This window comes from Chaetodon trifascialis, chromosome 10 (assembly GCF_039877785.1).
Source record: "Chaetodon trifascialis isolate fChaTrf1 chromosome 10, fChaTrf1.hap1, whole genome shotgun sequence".
Classification (NCBI taxonomy): domain Eukaryota; kingdom Metazoa; phylum Chordata; class Actinopteri; order Chaetodontiformes; family Chaetodontidae; genus Chaetodon; species Chaetodon trifascialis.
Window position 1 is genome coordinate 24674306 of NC_092065.1, and position 13348 is coordinate 24687653.

Genomic DNA, 13348 nt, shown 5'->3' on the forward strand with positions numbered 1-13348 from the left:
CAAAGTTTGGAGAGTTTCAGTCAAATCGTGAATTGTTGCATTAACTCATTAAATCTGGATTTATTTTATTCACAAAACCCAAAGAAAAGACTTTCACTCTTTCAATGACTTTCTTCAGGAAATGAAGTAGAAAAGTAATGGGATCATCATTCTTCCAATAAATCAATATCTTAGCTTTTCCTGTGGACAGTGGTGGATTATAGCTTGTATGCAAAACAGCTCTGATAAACCCTCTGTGCTACTCTGCACATAGCCACACTAGCTAGAGACAATAGAAGCATCTACCAATGTACATGTACCTGAGCTAAATACTGAGATATTTCCTTAAGGAGATGATGGAGAGTGTCATAGTCACAGGTTTTTTGTTTGTTTTTTGACTGGCTGTCAGTCTCAGGAGCGCAGGCCTTACATAATGTGAGCTGACCTCAGGGTAAATGCCAGAGGGGACAGAAGAGCCAGAGTAGATATGGATTGTTGAGAATGGCCTGCTGCAAATGACTGCATTTGTTTGTTGAGACTGGAACAGGCAAAGCTCACCCTCATCCCTCACGTATGTAGGTTCAGTCACCAAAACAAGAAGAGGAAAAGCGCAGACCTTGGCAGGACTGGCCCGACCACTCAGTGGAGTGGCCGACAGAGTGGATGAGTGAAGCTATGGCAGAAAGTGAGTCGAGCTAACCTGCAGCAGGTAAGGCCTGAATCCCGAATGATAATATGTCAGTGTCCTTTTCATTCTGTTCTACTGGCCCTTAATAGATAAAGAAAAAAATCAGCATGCAACTGAGTGCGATATTTGATTTAAAGCCTCTAAGACAGTGTCAACAAAAACTGAACCATATTGGCATCATAAGAATACGAGTAAGTGAGTCACTGAGTAAGTAAGTTATTGCATATATACAGTATATGTATAAATCTCCCTCTCATCCACCATGGGGAGTGGTGTTTTTTCCTCAAGCTCGGGTCCTCTACCAGAGGCCTGGGAGTTTGAGTGTTCGGTGCAGTATCTCAGCTGTTCCTAGGATTCCGTGCAGATGTTGTTCCTGAAATCTGCTGAAGCCACTCTCCCAGTTTGTGGGTCACTGCCACCAGTGCTCTGATTACCATTGGCACCACTGTTGCCTTTTCTCCCCACATCTTCAGGTAGACCCCTCCCTCTATTGATCTTGAGGGCCTGTTCTTGTGCAGCCATGATTACTGCTTCTGTGCTGCTTTCAGTCCAGCCCTTTCCAGCCAGTGGGATTTCTTTATATCAGGCACGTCTTCTATCTGGCAAAGGTACATGTTGTGAAGGGGCTTGCCCCTTCATGAGGTGGCTCTGTGGCGCAATGGATAGCGCATTGGACTTCTAGGCATGAAAGAAGTGATTCAAAGGTTGTGGGTTCGAGTCCCACCAGAGTCGCACTTTCAATTTTCTGAGCAGAAGGTCGTGCAACGGGTGGTGCCCATCTAACTGCCATCGAGGACCTCCAGCGGAAGCAGTGTCAAAGAGGGGCACACAGCATCAGCAGTGACAACTCCCACCCCAACCATGGACTGCTTGCGCCCCCTACCATCTGGCAGGAGGCTCAGGAGCCACTGTTCGAGCACCAGCAGGCACAGGAACAGCGTCTTCCCCAGAGCTGTTACCCTGCTGAACTCAGACCTGAATCCCATAGAAAACCTATGGGATCAGGTGAGTCGCTGTGTAGAGGCTCGTAACTCTGTACCCCAGAACATCAATGACCTGAGGGCCGTCCTTCAAGAAGAGTGGGATGCCGAGCCTCGGCAGACAATAAGCCGACTTGTGAACAGCATGAGACGTCGTTGTCAAGCTGTAATTGATGCTCAAGGGCACATGACAAGTTATTGAGACAGTGACATTTTTTGTTGTGGTATACCCACCACTGTTGCTTTTGTTTCAATAAATTGTTTGAGATGAGGAAATCACCATTGCATGCTTCTACTTAAATGCCTACTTTCATGATATAATATCACTGTAGCGTGAACTTTTTTTATTTTCCATAAATTTCACCTGAAAGCCAAATATCCCAAACTCTTTCTGAGCAGTGCATATATGTATGTTTGTGTGTGTATAGAGTAATTTAAATTAACTACATCTCCACGAACTACGACATTAAAATGCTACGCAGTGTCATGAGCAATAATAACCCTATTCTTTAATAAATCATTACAGACAAGACCATTCGACTGCATACTGAGTGCTTTCACAATGCTGTATTGCTAATTTATTTAAGCAGTGCATCTCAATACTTTGTCCATCACTGCCTTTGGAGTACATTATCATTTCTTTCTCTAGGATTTCCATTTCCAGTCTTATACTTGCTATTGTTAACCCCTCTGAGAGTGACCCACTCTCCCTGTTGTTCAGCCTCCTCTTCTTCATCCTGCCTTCACCCAGGCCCTCTCCAGTCCAAACTGTGGCACCACTGATAATTAATCAAGTCACACAGAAATGCAGTTATTGGTGATGGAAAGTTGGCTAACGGAGAAACAGTTTGGGTCTGCATTTTCAGGCAATCTCAATCAATCTGTCATGTTCCACAGATGTGAGAGAGTAATGAATATGAATTGGTGCCCTAGAATGAATGAGTTTTCAGCCTTTATACTGGCAAGATGCCCTCAGGAGGATGTCACCTGCAATGAGCCGTTTTATAGCCCTCCTTGCTCCTGCATACCAAGCAGGTTCAATTGGCTGTTAGAGCTTGATGGATGTCTGTATACATTGCAGGAGGTTTTACACCATATTGAGATTAAACATGATTAACAAATCTCTTTTCACCATATCAGGCACCAAATGTTAAAACTCAATGGTTGACGTGTGAAGTTAGCTACACTATAAGCTGGGAAGTTGTGGCATACTGTATACACTGACCTATTTTCCACGTTATCGCTTCATGAGCCTTCGGAAAATCAGATTGTTATCTGATCTCAAAAAGGATAAATGCACCCAAGAAGCTTTCAAGATGGATTTATATCTGACTGAGACACATTCTAGTCAAATGTTGATAAGGTGTAAATACATCCGTCTCAACAAGACACATACATGACCATTACTCATCTAATAGTGTAACTACTGTATATCCGCAGCAGTCGGAAATATGATTGGATGATGAATGAATATGATTTCTTTAATAAAATAAGATAAGATAATCCTTTACTAATCTCACAGTGTTATAGCCCCGAAGGGGATAGTGCAATAGTAAGAAGCATCATTTGAAAAAGTAAGCAATATGAGAAGTAAAACAGGGCAGTGGTTGAGTTGCACATTATTACATATATAGAATAAACGATATTACATAGTTACTACACAGAGTACAATACAGTGATATTGCACACAAGTGAAATGCCAGTTTAGGTGTGTGTGGTCCACTGGCAGCAGTGTTGATTGTGAAGTCTGACAGGAGCAGGAAAGAGCAACAGTATCTCTCCTTCACACATCACGGGTGAAGCAACGGTCTCAGAGGATCCTCCACGTGGTGGGACATGTTCTCCATCAGGGATGATAGCTGAGCCATCATCCTGCTTTCGCTCACCACCTCCATGTCCTGAAGGATCATCCCAAGACAGAGCTAGCCTTCTTCACAGTCTGTTCAGTCTCTTCCTGTCAGCTGTCAAGAAGCCACTGCCCAGTCAGACCACTCCATAGAAGATGGCTGGTGCCAGAACTCAAAGTTAGTGTGGCCATGTCTCTGCACACAGCATAATGCTGCACGTCTGGTGTTCCCTCTGTTGCCAAGTCAGTGCTCAGTGCTGCTAGCTCATCCAACTTTCACATTGCCCATGATGATCCAGGGTAAGACTGGTCTGTAACGTCTCCTCCTAGCATGGCACTCACCCCCAGCATTGCTTCCCCATCTGTTCCTCCTCATCGGGACATTGGGTCTCTCCCTGTTTAGCACTGCTGTATTGTGGGTAAACAATGAGGCCATGGCTTGGGATCGCCAGGCACCTTTGTAAACAATGCAAAAAACAGAAGTGAGACCAGCACAAACTCAATCCATAGTGCACAGCCAAGCTAAAGTAATTTTGCATATAAAAGTGCTGAAAAACAAGTCAACAAGTCAAGGAAACTAGAGGAGAAAGCTCAGCAGTGAGAGAGAGCTCATCCCACCTTGAAATTGTAATAACATCAATAATCTGTCTCCTCTGTCCTTGTTATAACAGCAGCTAAATTTACACCACAACTACACCGAAATTAGCCATTATTCTCTCTCTCATTAAAGGAAAAATGCCTCCGGCCGAGTATCTTTAGCATTAATCTGTTCCCTAATCAGTTCAACCACTGATTGATGTGCATTGGTGAGAGAGCATTGATCTTTATGGATGAGGGAGCGGTGTGAGGTAGAGCCAGTAATGATGGAACTTATTTAACCCCCACACATTTGATTCATTCATGTGTTTGTATTAGGATCTGAATAGTTGGTAGCTAACATTAGTTAAACTTTTAATGTTGTAACTTCACTGTGCAATTCAAAGTGCAGATGTTATTCTTCTTCTGGTGTTGTTGTCAGTCGCCGAACAGTGCTAGATGCATGACGACCTCAGTGATTTACATGTTAATTGTTTGCACTGAAAGGATGCCCTCGTACTCTCCATCCCTATAATGTTTGCACTGAAATGAGCAGACAGGCCTTGATGTTGTGCCCTTGCAGCCTGGAGCCACTTGCAGACAGATCTGATTCCAATTAGGGCATTTTAAAATGTAATGAAGGGTTTGGTGGCAAATTCAGCTGGACACTGGAATTGCTTCATTTATTAGATCCTCCTCCTCCTTTCTATCGTTCTGTGGTTGATGCTGTATGTTTTGCTATGTGTCTTTAAGCTTGCATGTATGCTGCTTGAAACACTGCGATGCCACTACCCTGACCAGTCTCCTCTGGAAAAGACATTTTGTGATCTCAATGGGTCAAATAAAGGTTTATCCAATAATAGTTTTAAAAAATGTAAATCAGAAAAACAAAGACTTGTAATCTGGCCAGCAGAGATGCACGCTAAGTGTAAATGAAAGTGTTTTGATTCTCATCTGGATTTTATGAAAATAAAAGCATAAAATACCTTTCTCTGACTGAAAGATGGTTGTTGTGAATTCTGCCTCTCTAAATGTTTAGGTTGCTGCATTTAATCTTAAAGGGAGCATGTTAGGCCTGGGGACTCAACAGCAAGGTTTAAATCACTCAGCCTGGTGCTAAATGAGTCATGGAGTCATAACAAACATGGTGAGTGCCTGCAGCTCCGTCAGGCTCTGATGAACACATGAAATGGGTTTCATAGCCTGGCTTTGGGGTTTGAAGGGATTTATGGACAGTTGCACACAGATATACATTAACTCACACACACACACACATCAAACTGTACCACTTCACACTACATAAAGTCTAAAAAATCCTAAATGTCAATGTTTCCAAGATGGTTCATTAGAGGAACTCAACCAGTTAAAGAAAAAATATTAAACAAGAATCAAAGAAAATATATGACAGTGCAAACACAGATTTAGTTGCTTCATCATTCATTAAACTTGCTGCCAAAATGCTCTTCGAGTATTTATTAATTTTCATAAGCCTACCCTGTAAATACTCTATGCATGCATAGTAAGCTTTTGACAAATGTGGTATGTGGCCAAGATCATTGTCAAACAATGAACTCACATTATGATTTATTATATAAAAGCATGACAGAAATTTTAATTAAAAAGCGAGCAAAGCAAGTCTATCAGACAGCTAAAGTTTTACTCTACAGCAGTGCTTCTTAGGCTTTAAACTTTGGTACAGGCTGTCAAATTAGCACCTGCTCACTGTCTAAATGTTTGTCGGGTAGTATTCCAATGATTCATATTCCACCACACTTTGGCCTTACTAGATGAGCTTACAAGGCACGTTGTACATCATCCTGTGCTCCAGTCTCTTCATAATAAGTCGGAGATCAGTGATGATAGAGCTGACAAAACACAGCTGTGACTGAGCTGCATACACACACACACACACACACACACACACACACACACACACACACACAGACAGACATACAGACAGCTCTTATTGAAAACAAGTGAGTGATAAGAGCTTCATTATGAGGGCTCACAATAAATAACAGGTCAGAGTAGAGAGGCAGTTATTCTACCTGAAAAGTGTTGAAGAGGCTTTCTGTTTCTGCAGTATTTCAGATATGAAGGCCGATATGAAGGCTGATGAGCAGTCATCCAATCAACAAGTTGGGAATAATGAAACTGTTATCTGCATGGCAAAACCATACAGCATGAATATTAGTTGAATGACAATGTCCCGATAATTTCTTGAATGGACAACCATGAATCTGTTGAATGCAACATCACAGCTGTCTGTGCAGCACACAGCATGCACAAATAAGACCACTTTATGCATCACTAAGGAATGACGCAAATGAGCACAAATGAGTGAAATAAGTTGTTTGATGCAGCCTATGAAGAAACGTTATATTTGAAAATACCCTGATGGAGGGCTGTGGCTAATTGCATGCTCGACACCAGATAAGTGTTGGACCATGCCAAGAGTGTGTTTCACCACTTCTCTCTATGGTTGTTGTGAAGTTTCCAGTCGTAGCTGAGGACTAGAGCGCAGCTGTACTGCAGCTAGGAAGATCAGTGTTTCCATGTAGTTCCTTGTCGGAAAAAGTTGTATTGGTACCTCCAGGTTTAGAAGTGAACATCTTGAATCACAAGAACAATAGCAGATGATTTCATTAGCACCTTTTATGTATTGCATTGCTGGCTGGCAACCATTTTCAGTTTGTGGCGGTTATATCTCTTTAGGCAGGCTTTTGTATGGAGTCAGATCAGTCTCATTATTAATAAATGCACACAGAAGGATTCACAAATGCATTTTGGGATTTATACATAAAGGACTATTGCTATACACTGTTATATTTGACTGCTGAATCTGCATCTACAAACTGCTTGTCATGTTTCAACTTCACCACATTTATGTCTGGGTTTTCGAGACTCTCATGACATGGCTTGATTGACATTTTTTAACAGGGAATTATCTGTAGCCAACCAGATGGCTTCTTCTGCCTCAGCCAATTACGTAAGTGTGGATTTGAGGGTATCATTTACTGTGTAAAGTTTTTCCTCACTATGCAGTCCAATCATACCGTACCAGCGAGTAGGGGACAGGCCACAGGGCCTCTCTCAGCTGCCTCCTCCATTTGCTGTTTTACCTGATTCCACAGTTCTATATAAGAAATCGTTAGAGTAGCGCAAATATCTGTTTTCAGCATTATATCATGAAACTACCTAAGGAAAAGAGGTGAAAGAATATTTCCTTTCTTGACATTTCATGAGTGTTTTTGGTTAAGAGAAATTGTGAAACGTAGTCATCTTACATCCATGTCCCAGATGAAACTACAGGAAGCTATACTATCAGACTACTGCCTCTTGAGGTACAAAGTGGTATAACGAGACAGGATGGGCCATGAATAGCTTGTTAGCATGTTAACTTCAGTAGGTATCTCTGCAACACATCACATACAAGTCGTTGATATGATGTCAAAAATCTTACTTTTTAACATTCTATTGATCATTTTAGTTGATTGTAGTTCGTTGAGAACATTTTAGAAGATTCTTAGAGACTGCACCTTTAATTGATGTGAGGTAAAGTCTGCGTTGAGAATATACTGTCAAAAGGATAATGAGAAAAACCTCCCATCTTGTGCACTCCACAGCTGATTAACATTATCTGTCAATGACCCATTGAAAAGTTTATCTAGCAACTCGCTATGGTTGTCCTATTGGGATATAGACATGTTTTCATTAGTTTGCTGTCTTCCTAAAATATCTGCACAGCATTAAAATGAGCCAGTGGGCCTGTTGTTGGGATCTACATTGGAGAATTTCCACAGAGCTACTGCTGGGTCATTAAATATGGATCCTCTCCCCAGAGAGTGTCACAACTGCAGGAACTTGTGGGAGAGAGGAGAACGGGAGGTAGGAAGAAAGAGAGCATGAGCTGAGTGCAAGAAAACTGCAACACGGTAAAAAACATTTAACCCTCTGTTCCCTGGCAACATTTTGAGAGCAACAACAGATTGCAGTCTTCCTGATCCTCTGTATTTACCATCAATGTTGCTTTGTGGATTTTTATTTGCTTCTCTCACAAGCACACATCCTTGAGGACTGCATGGAAAAGCTTACTTAACCTTTGTGTATACTGCCTTGATACATGGTCTCACAGTCAGAGGTTCACAAAGTGTTTCATTTTTAGGTCTTTAGGCTCTCGTTTCACTTTCATTTCTTTGGTTGAGTATATTGATATTGACCTATATTGATTGATGACAATAAAGGACAGTTGACTATTTTTATGTTTTCAGTCAGGAGTGATTAAAAATAGCTTGAGACTCCTCTATCGTCTTCACTTGGACAGCCTCGGGGAGACACATGAAGTTCCTCCCTACCTCAGAATATTTCATACCTTGACACCCTGTTGGATTCTGGGCCAAACGATGTAGTTCATGCCCCTAATGCCCTCCTACATGGCTGTAACATCTCCCTTCATCGCTCAGCATGACCTCAATATCTCACAGACTGTGCTTGTGGGAAAAATCAAAACAATGAATGCTGCAGTTTTGCACAGAGTGACTTTTTAGCATCTATTTCTGGGAGGATTGATCTTTTTCTCATTGATTTTATCTAAAAAAAAAAGTATGATATCAAAAAGTTCTTGCATTTCTTCTGCAGGTACACAGACTACTCTCATGTTGCAGTTTGGATCAATGTATTTGAAATGTCTCCCCAACTTTAGCACAAACACTACAACTGCAATTACTGCAGCTGTTGCACAAGTATGTAAAAGGTTTGCGGTTGTAATTGAAGAAGAAAGTTCTTGAAATTGAATAATCAGTATCATCAGACTGTGAGGCAACTCCACCGAACACCAAGTTTGCCCTATTTACAAGGAATGAGTTGGTTTGCTTCTGTTAGCCATGCGTGTGCATTCAGATGATCATCACCATCAAGTCAGTAGCATTTACATTTATGTATTGTGTGACTGTATGTATGTGTTTCCAACTGCCTTGTGTACCTCTGTCTACCTCTGTCAAATGAACATCTATGCACTATTACATTTCCACATACTGTCTATCATTTGGTAACAGCAGGTATGTTTGTTTAATCTCCAGAGAAAAAAGAACCTGTCAATTTGCCAAGTATCTTCCAGTCCTATCAAAAAGGCAACAACAAAGCAAATCAAAAAAATACTGGAAAAACAAAAGCCATTCGTGTTCTGTGTTTGTATGTGTGTGTGAGAGAGAGATCTAAGTGATAGCGTTGAGGAGTGTTTGCCCACTGGCGAGGGAACATGGACCGTACGTCACTGACTTTCCTGTTGCTCCCATGTGAGTCTACTCAAACTACCACCTTGCCTCATCAAAGTCAAAACACGCGGCACTCTATTAATTCAGCCAGCTCCATTTGATGCATATCCAATGGAGAGACCTATCCCACGGTGTGCTCGGTGGAGCAGCTGATAATGAGTTGGAAATACAAGGTTTAGTCTTTGAAACAACACTTCTAATCTGAGCAAAAGTCTGTGAAAGTATGATACATATAATTTGCCAAGTTGTCTGTCTCCAGATCATAAAAATACACTAGCAGGCAGCTTGTACTCATGGTGCCTCCAGCAATGATCAGTGAATTATGTAAGGAATGATTGATGTGGTTATCACTCCCTAATGGATCCTCACATTGATTTGTGCTGGTCCTTGTTGAGCAGGTGTGTCAATGTTAATCTGGTGGTTGCCTTGTGATGTTATCTATCTTCCACCACAATGTAAATACTACAGTATGCACACCTTCATTTCAAACTTGAGTATCCTGTCTCTACATCAACATAGACCATTCTTCAAGGACAATGTCTTGTTATGGCTTCCAACTACAAAGTCTTCATCAGCAAAACACAAACATCAACATGACTCATATAACATTATACAAGAAGTTAATCACTCTTACCAATCCATGACTGCAGGGTATCTAACAAGCAGCTAAAAACACCCTCCTACAATCAGGCAACATTTAAGCACAACACACAGAAAGTGCTTAATAAGGTTCCTCATCAACCTTTGATCTGTCAGTCATCACGTCACACACTGTGTGGCAGTGGGCGTGAATGACAGCTACACTGGTTCTTATCCCCCGCCTCATTTCGCAACAGTAAAGTCTAATCAACACAGAACAAAAAAGAGCTAAACAACACAGCCATCATACTAAAAACAGCAGCAGCATTTTACTGTGGTGGGTGTGAGCATTTTCCGTCTTGTATGCTCCCACGGATTATTCTGTGTTTGTTCTAGCACTGCCGTAACTGACAGCAAACCCTGCAGATGATCACTGCGCCGGCCTTCAAGGGAAGCAGATCTGAAAGAGAAGCTATCAGATCTACTGTTGCTTTGCGTTTTATCCATGTGTTTGAGGGAAAGCGAGGGGGATAAATAAGATTGGTCTGGCAAGTTGTAAGGCAGAGACTGATGAATGGTGGAGAGAAAGCTAGTCAGTCAGTTTTGGACCTCATGGTGGAATAACAACACACAGATGACTAGCAGTAATGAGGTTCCAGGCTTACCTACCTCGCTAGTCCCACATCCACATGGGTACCTGTCCGACTGTGAACCCACTGCCCAAGGTCTGACTTTGACTGGATAAAAAAACATGTAGGTACTGTATGACTGTTAGATGTGTCTCTCTTTGTGTGAATTTTAATTTCATCCCACCTCAAAGCCACCACAAGGTACTTAATCATTAGTTTTGTCCGTCTGCCAACAGCTCAACAGTTATTTAATCTGTGCAAAAACTGAAGAATAAATACAACAAGTGGCGGTTTTACGGGGGCTTTTGTGCTGGACTATTTCTTGGTAAGGAGCAGTAATTTCCCAAAGTCTCCACTGGTTGCCTGGCAACCGCACAATGGTGATGATGAGACTTCAGAAAGTTACCGCTACTACTGGTCTTGTAAGCAAGAAACAAATGAAATATTTCCTAATTATTTAGATTTAGAGGTGCTCTTAAAGTTGTTACCGTTGGATAGTACCAGGCTAGCGCTTTCCTCTGTTTCCAGTCTTTATGCTAAGCTAACTGTCTCTTGGCTGTAGCTTCATATTTATCAGACCAACATGGGAGTGGTATTGACCTTGTCATCCAACACAAATGAGTGCATTTTCCAAAATGTCAAAATATTTCTTTGACTCACCACCACGTCTCATCTTCAGCCTAAATACTCAATAATGAACAGTTTATTTTCACAGCATCATAAACCTCTAAGGTCTTAAAATGGAAAATAGTGGATATGCAGATTTTGCCAAATGTTGAATTATTGCTTTAAACATATAAAGCCTGCTTCAAAATGATTTCCTCTATGAACTATTGTGATTTATGATCAAAAATCAATTTTACAATCTACTTCACTGTACTTCACCTTCAAAATTTGAAGTGATATGCACAAACTTAAGTACAATATGTGAGCTCAAATAAGTCAGTGTTGACTTGACTTACAGCTCCTGTATCATTGTCCTGTGCCTGCTTGACCAGTCCAACCAGCCCACCACATCCAACCACCAACTATGTTACTTGACTTCTGCTTTGGTCCCATCATCATTATCACACTCAAGGCTGCAACCAATAAACGTAAATGTGTCTTAACAACCGACTTAGATGATCTATACAGCCGTTTTTCTGGTGAGAACAGAGAGGTTTCTCTAACATAGTTATGTTGAGATGAACTGTTTTGACATGCTGTTGGTGGAGATGTTAAACACACTTCACTGCAACTGCTGCAGGATCTGACAGCCCTGTAGACGCACACAGATACTTCATGCTGCACAGACACTCACAAATGGACAGCGGTCAACATAGGAATACTGGACACTGCTCTATATCATTGGCAGGTTAACTGACATCAAAGTCAAGCATTGCCACCGATGTTTCACCATGAAATGAATTAGCTTTTAATCTCAAACCTAGCAGGTAATGGCTTCATTGTAATTCAAAGCAGCAGCCAGTAATCGCTGTAGAGAACATGCCAGCTTATATGGCCCATATTGAATTAATATGTGGGAGGTATAGGGAGCACAGTATCTCCCTCCCTCTGTGGGTTGAAGACAAATTTTGTGAGGGCTTTGGCTGTCGTGAGGTTCCCATGTTTGCTTGGTTTCGGGGACTTCTGTATTATTAATCATCAAGTTGAAATATTTGAGTTTCACAATCATAATTACAACTTGAATGTTAACAAGTCAGCAGTATTATGTTGCCACAGGAAAAAATTATTCCTATTCTGTTCTATTCTATTATCAACAGCCTAAGATGCAACTTTGCATGAAACATAATAAAACTATTGCTTCATTTCTGTTTCTTATTATGTTCCTCTATTGATTATACAGTCCATTTATCCTTCCATAGCACCATGATTCCTATCTTTTTAATTTGATAATCAGCAACATTTCAATGTTGACATGTTAGATTACTGCTTGCTGGTAATTTCTGTTGTGCTTATGCATTGTAAGGACATCAATAGCTGGATAAGCTTGTGAATCAGAGAGACAAGGCTCCAGTTGGGAAAGAGGGGTCAGGATGTAATGTGAAATCCTGAAAACTGAAAACTAAACGAAACCTGTCAGACTTTGCATATTTGGATATTTCTGCCAAGGCAGGCAAACATTCGCTCTTTTGTTCTCTGTTGAAGCACCTTTGTTACACCGTTTATCAGCACTACAATTCATGTATAAAAAGACATATTTACTCTCAGCAAACTGACAATTCATATGAAGCAACGGGAGCAGCTCCTTCACCCAGCCACTAAAGATGAACAGTCAACTCTGAGTAAACAGACATGGAAAGAACAAGAGCTGAGCCAACATCACAAGGGGCACAGGAGGGAGGGGTGGGCAAATGAGATAAAGTTTGAATATTTCTTATATTTAACTTCTTGTGAACTTACTGAATAAGTAAAGCAGCAAATACAAGAGTACTAAGCTTTTTACAGCTGCCCAAGCTGAATAATAATCTGTAAGCACATAATTAAACAACATCTGACAGTTGCTCCTGTAGCTCTCACTGTACATTGAAGTTAATGAAGTCCAAGCATTTGCCGCTTGTCTTACTTCTGTGTTTAACTGCAACAGAGAAAGTTCACGTTAGAATGAAATTGGAAGTGTTGCCTAATTAAGCTTCACAAAGCTGCAGTATCCTCTCATGATGATGACTAGCTCCTTATACAGACACATACATACAGAGAGAGAGTCAAAACACATCCTCTCACTATATCAGAGAGGAGGAAGCAATTATTGTAACTCTGGACAATGGACTATTACCATTGATCTTGGCTTTGCTCTT

General features: G+C 41.1%; 1 protein-coding gene and 1 non-coding gene across 2 annotated transcripts in view; both read left to right on the top strand.

Moving 5' to 3' along the window:
• ttc38 (tetratricopeptide repeat domain 38) overlaps positions 1-10745 on the top strand; it is a 236245-nt gene extending 225500 nt beyond the window's left edge. Inside the window, exon 15 of the mRNA XM_070971675.1 lies at positions 10733-10745. The gene's annotated coding sequence lies outside the window, so the exon portion shown is untranslated. The remainder of the gene's footprint in view (positions 1-10732) is intronic.
• Positions 1312-1399, top strand: trnar-ucu (transfer RNA arginine (anticodon UCU)). Its single transcript is given in 2 exon segments — positions 1312-1348; positions 1364-1399. It is a non-coding gene; the product is annotated as a tRNA-Arg (tRNA).
• Positions 10746-13348: the final 2603 nt, after the last annotated feature.